Source organism: Mus pahari, chromosome 11, assembly GCF_900095145.1.
Source record: "Mus pahari chromosome 11, PAHARI_EIJ_v1.1, whole genome shotgun sequence".
NCBI classification, from domain to species: domain Eukaryota; kingdom Metazoa; phylum Chordata; class Mammalia; order Rodentia; family Muridae; genus Mus; species Mus pahari.
The window spans coordinates 45660264-45666263 of record NC_034600.1 but is presented as its reverse complement, the minus strand read 5'-3'; positions in this window follow the sequence as shown (position 1 = coordinate 45666263).

Here is a 6000-nt window from a genome sequence, read left to right as displayed (position 1 = left end):
GCTATCCCGAAAATTCCCCATACCCTCCCCCTGCCCCTGCTCCCCTACCCACCCACTCCCACTTCTTGGCCCTGGCCTTCCCCTGTGCTTGGTCATATAAAGTTTGCAAGACCAAGGGGCCTCTCTTCCCAGTGATGGCCGATTAGGCCATCTTCTGCTACATATGCTCTGGCTCTTATTACAAAGCATTTTGTAGGAAAGACTGTTCCACAGAGGATTAACTTGTATTCTGGCTTTGACAATCTTTCTTCCCTCTTTAGGGAAGTCATGGACCTTAGAGAAGAATCAGTTCCTGTGGCTTTGTTAAACCACCATCATTCCTTGCTCCATCCTAAATCTTACCCTTATGTAAGGACTCATCTTAATCTCTGAGAGATTTAGCATGAAGGAAATGTTGGCTAGAAAGAGAAACCGATATAAGCACCTTGCCCAGAATTTCAAGATCAATGGAAGCAGTTCTTTTACCCTTCTGTTTTTGTTTGTTTCGCGTTTTGTTTGTTTTGGTTTTACAAAATATACTCATTTGTTGAGAATGATTGAATTTGCAGAATCAAGAAACAAAAACAATTGTTTGTTACTATGCTGCCCATAAATAAAAGAAAACCTTTAGTATACTATTTTCTAATAATGACTTAATGAAATATGGCCTGAGGTATATAAAGTATTTCTCACTTATAGTTAAAAAAAATCAATACTTTCTATGTGTGGTTTTTTTTATTATTCTCAAATTCATCAATGTGTGTGTGTGTGTGTGTGTGTGTGTGTGTGTGTTTGTGTAAGAACCCAGTTTTATCCCTTAAAACCTGATCATTTATTTCCTTCCATTATGTGAAATATTGCATTTCATACTATTCTAGGCATGTTACTGCTAATAATAATGACATTAAATTCACATAAGGTGATAGAGCCAATGTATGATCTCATGTCTGATATGAAAGTTTATGCAAAACATTTGCTTGTTTTTTAAACATAAAGTTTTATTATGTAGCCCAGGCTGTTCTGTAACTTACTGTGTAGACCAGGCTGACCTCTAACTCTTAGAGATTCATTGGAATCTACCTTCTGCCTAACAGGATTAAAGGTATATACCGCCATGCTCAGCTTCAATGTACTTATTGTGAAGAGAATCAATTAACCAAATTCAGGAAAGTAACATGAGCAACATTAATGTGTGTTATTACTATTTCCTTCATGTTATAGCTAGGAGAACCGAGGAATAGAATAAGCAAATAGTTAGTTTGAAGTCACTCTACTATTATGAGATTAGTCAGTGATGTAAGCATCTAGACTTTCTCAGATATCTGGAAATAGGCATATATGTTACCCAGCACTTCAGAACAATAACAAGAACAACAGAAAAACAAGCTTATACCATATTGGGCAAGCAGATGACTTATCTATAAATGTTATCCAATATTTTATAGATATAACTTAGTCATTTGCGCACTGGTTTTCACAATGAGTAAGTGATTGCTTAATAAGCAAATAATTTCAAAGGGCTTCCCATGTGTTTACAACCACAGATTCAGTGACCCAGTCACTGACCTGGAAGTTTGGTGTCAAAAGTTCTTGCTGATATCCAACCATGCATGTCTTATAGATCACCAGTCTTACAGAGGCTTGATAGATTTATAGATTTATTTATTGTAAATCACTCACTGGAGAGAGACATTTCATTGTAAAACCTCCTTGGATATTGATTCAGTGAAATGAGGGTGTCATCGTTAAACAAATCTTCCTGTATGCCCACACTATTAAAACTAATTGACCATGCTTTCTCTCAGAAGTTAGCTGTACATTTCTAAGGAAGGCTTTCTTTCGTGCTACCACCAAGTACTCACTATCTCAGGGTAGTGCCTCTTGCTCAAGCTTCATGAAAACTTTTCATGATTTAATAAAAAGAAAAAGAATATGAAAATAGTAGGATGCCTTCTGAAAATGTTTTTACTTTGATATGTACCAGAATCTTGTCATTATTATTAGCAGTAAAGTGCCTAGAATAGTATGAAATGCAATATTTCACATAATGAAAAGAAATAAATGATCACGTTTTAAGGGCTGACACTGTGTCCTTACACACACACACACACACACACACACACACACACGCACACACATTGATGAATTTAAGAATAATAAAAAACTACACATAGAAAGTATTTATTTTTTTAACTATAAGTGTGAAGTACTTTATATATTTCAGGCCATATTTCACTAAGTCATTACTAGAAAGTAGTATATTAAAGGTTTCTCATCATAGAATCTTAGGGCTTGTACATGTTGAGAGACAAATTTCATACTCCTTTATTTGAATTTATTGTTTTCAAAATCAGCTCCTTATACACCTCTGAGGAAATCATAATTGTATTTTAAGTATTATAGTTATGCTCATACTTTCTTCCAGATAGTGAAATATCACCACAGTCACATAAATAAAAGCAAACACTATCCAGGATTTGCAATATGCCAAGACCAAAACCAATACTAAGCAATTTCATGAGCATTAAATTAAATTTGACACCATTAAAACTCCACACTTAAAAAAAAAAAAAAAACAAAAACAAAAAACAAAATACCATGAGTATACTCAATAATTGATATAGCTAAAAATATTTCTTTGATTCTCAGAATTCTGGCTATAATGTAACTATAGGAGGATAAATCTGTCATTAGTCGCAAATGTTTCCATACATGTTTTGGTGAATATGGTTTTTATTTCTAGTCTCCAAAACATCTAATGCATTTTTTTTCACAATCATCAAGATAAGTATGAAACAACAGGGTGACAACCTACAACCTCTGTTTGGAGAAAATGTCATCCACAAACATCTAGGTCTAGGGATTTTTTTCATGTAACTTCATGTGTTTGTAACATTTATACATTTTAAAATTTTGCCACATACATCAGCATTTTCTTTCAATATCTCTTATTAAAGTATAGTTCATAATGCATCAAAGACCCTCAATGTATACATGCATTTTGAATAAATTCATGAGAAAAAAATTAATGAGAAGTTGCAAGATTACTCCTGAATTAACTGGTGTTTTCTATGAAATGAAAGTTCCATCATTATTTATTATCTCACCGAGCTATCAGCTAAGTGCACTGACACAAGCTTCTATCTCCATCACTCAGCAGGAAGAGGCAGGAAGATCATTTCAGTACCAAGGAAAGAGAACTAGAACAAATGGAATGCACTTGATTGTCTGTTTTGGATGAAAGGTGATGTCTTTGAAAGGTCTTCCTTTAGAAAGGCACAGTGTGGCAAAAGGGGAGCATTGACCTTCAGTGTTTGTTGATATGTAGTCTTAGAAATGGACTGTAACATTGTGCAACAATATTCTTTAGCCTTTAAGACTAGTTATGGAATTTATAACAGATTACCCACATAGTAGGATACACTATTCATTAAAGAAATCCATCTAATTTTCTAAGCCATACAATGTTTATTTTGTATCATATTTTAGTTTATAAAAATAAATGGATTCTATAATGTCATTGTCATACACATACATCAAAACTCTTGTTTGCCCCTACCCCTTGTCCTTCCTATGTCTTAGCTTACCCTTATTTTATCTTTTCTCTATCCAATTAAGACTCTCAGCTCCTGGGTCACATTTGTTTTGTTTTGGTTTTACCTGTATATTTCAATGATGTGTGTATATGTTCATTAGTGTAAGCACATGCATGCACATGCTATGAAATGCATGAAGCAAAAAGACAATGTATAGATAAAACATAAACAGAAGAACAATGTAGGAAGCATCACAATACCTAACCTCAAATTGTACAACAGAGGCAAAGTAGCAAAAACTATGGTAATGACAACAGTAGAAGCTGCAAGCCTGAAGCGTACACGTAGAGCAATGTAATAGAATAGAGGGTTCAAATATAACTACTTCCACTGCGAGAAATAAACCACAAGCAATGCCACCTAATTTTTGGTAAAAGTGTCAAAAAAAAAATAGTACAAGGGCACCCTCTTGCTAGCCATAGTGATACATAAATTCTATCATATTACATGAGAAGCAGAGGTAGACTGATCTCGGAGTTCAAGGCCAGTCAGGTCTGTGTAGGAAGTTCCCACCCAGTGAAAGCTGTACTGTGAAAGTCTGCTTTAAAACATGGCAGCCTCTTCAGTAAATAGCACTGTCCCTATTACAAGCATGAAAGTAGATCTGTATCTCTTGCCTTCACAATAGTAAAAAAAAAAAAAAATCATTCGAAATGGATCAAAGACCCTAATGTAAGATCTGAAGATTATAAACTGCTAGAGCAAAATGAAGCATGTCAAAATACAGTCACCGCCAATGACTATTTGAAAAGCACTCCAAAGGCATAGATAAAAAAAATCCAACACATCGAGTGCAGGGATTGCCTGAAATTCAAGATCTTCTACACATCAAAGGAAGCAGTCATCAGGGTAACTAGATGGTCTGAAGAACTGAAGAAAATGAAGAACAAGAGACACTGGTGCGGATATCAAGAGTTCAGGAATACAGAACATGCACATATCATTTATGGGACTCAAAACTGGGCATTTGGTGTAATCAGGATAGAAGTTCTTGAGAAATAAATCTCCCAGAATGCTCATTTTTAACTAGAACTATGCATGCCTCACTTTCTTATGTCAAGATTTCTCTAAAACAACTATTGCATTGGTCTATGAAAATCACCTACAAATACTGATCATTTCAAAATAGGAGATAGGACAGGTGACTTCAACCTCTACTAATCCATGGCTTTTCAGGACCATGAGGTCATGAAGACAAGGACTATCTCATTATTCTGTCTCTTCTTCCAGCCATGGCCTGCTTTACTGACACTATTATAGCACCAAACTCAGTGAGGAAATGTGTGCGTCACTTGTAGAAACATCAACACATGTAACAAGAAAAAGAGAATCTTTTCATTTTCTCTTTTATCTTTTGAGTCTGAAAATCTTTGTTCTACTTCAATAGCTAGTGGAATCAAGGAAGTATAGTCCTTGCTTTTATCAAATTCATAATCTGTGTATACTGGTAAACACAGAATTAGAGAGACATAAGACAATGTAAAAAAAAATATTGGTGGATTTACACAGGTAAATCTGTGATTGTACTGACATGCTTCCTAAATCTATTTGAGAATCAAAGTGTATATGGTTTCTTGTGATTGGGAACATTCACATGGAAAGAGAATATCTTAATTCTCAAAGCCTCAAACTTCATTCCTGCTGGATTATGGGATGACAGACTAGGTGTCTTGAATGTTAATTGTGAAGTCACCATAAGTTAAAAGGTATAATCTCATATTCCCCATAGACTGTTTTATGAAAATTAAATGGAATGATATGTAGAAAGCATACCAAAAAATCCTGAACTTCAAAAGATTGTGCATGTAAAATACCATGAATAAATGGTAGCTCTTGGCTTTCTTCAATTTGTCACATACTTCTTATCAATCTTATCTTCTTTTTATGTTCCATTCCAAAGATATGTGCCATCTGTGAGACAAAATATTAGGCTGTGATATGGCTGTCACTGTCTATTTACGTGTGAATGTAGCAAAATTTCAATGGATATCTGTTTATGTTTTTGCCATGTCAGTTGAGATTTTTCTTTTTTTTTTCTTTCCTTTTTTTTTTTTTTTTTTAAATGTCTACTCTACAAACTATTGGCTTTAAAATGGATTCTTGGATCAAATGTTTTCAAAGACTCATTTCTATGATACAGAACTGAAACAAAAGACCTATCATGTGAGTTCAGGAAACTCACATGTGGTGCTATCAAATGCATCAGATACATTCAAATCTCAGACCCGTGTTGGCATTGATTCCGAGGGATACAGGGCATTTATTGGGTGGAGACTTGCAGGAAGTATACCAGTAAGAGTCTGCTTTAAGAGTTTATATCTTTGCCCCACTTCCAACTTGTTCTCTCAGTGTTTTGTATGAGGATAAAATATAATCAGCAAAGCTCATTCTTCTGTTGCCATAATCATGCCAACATTATGGAATC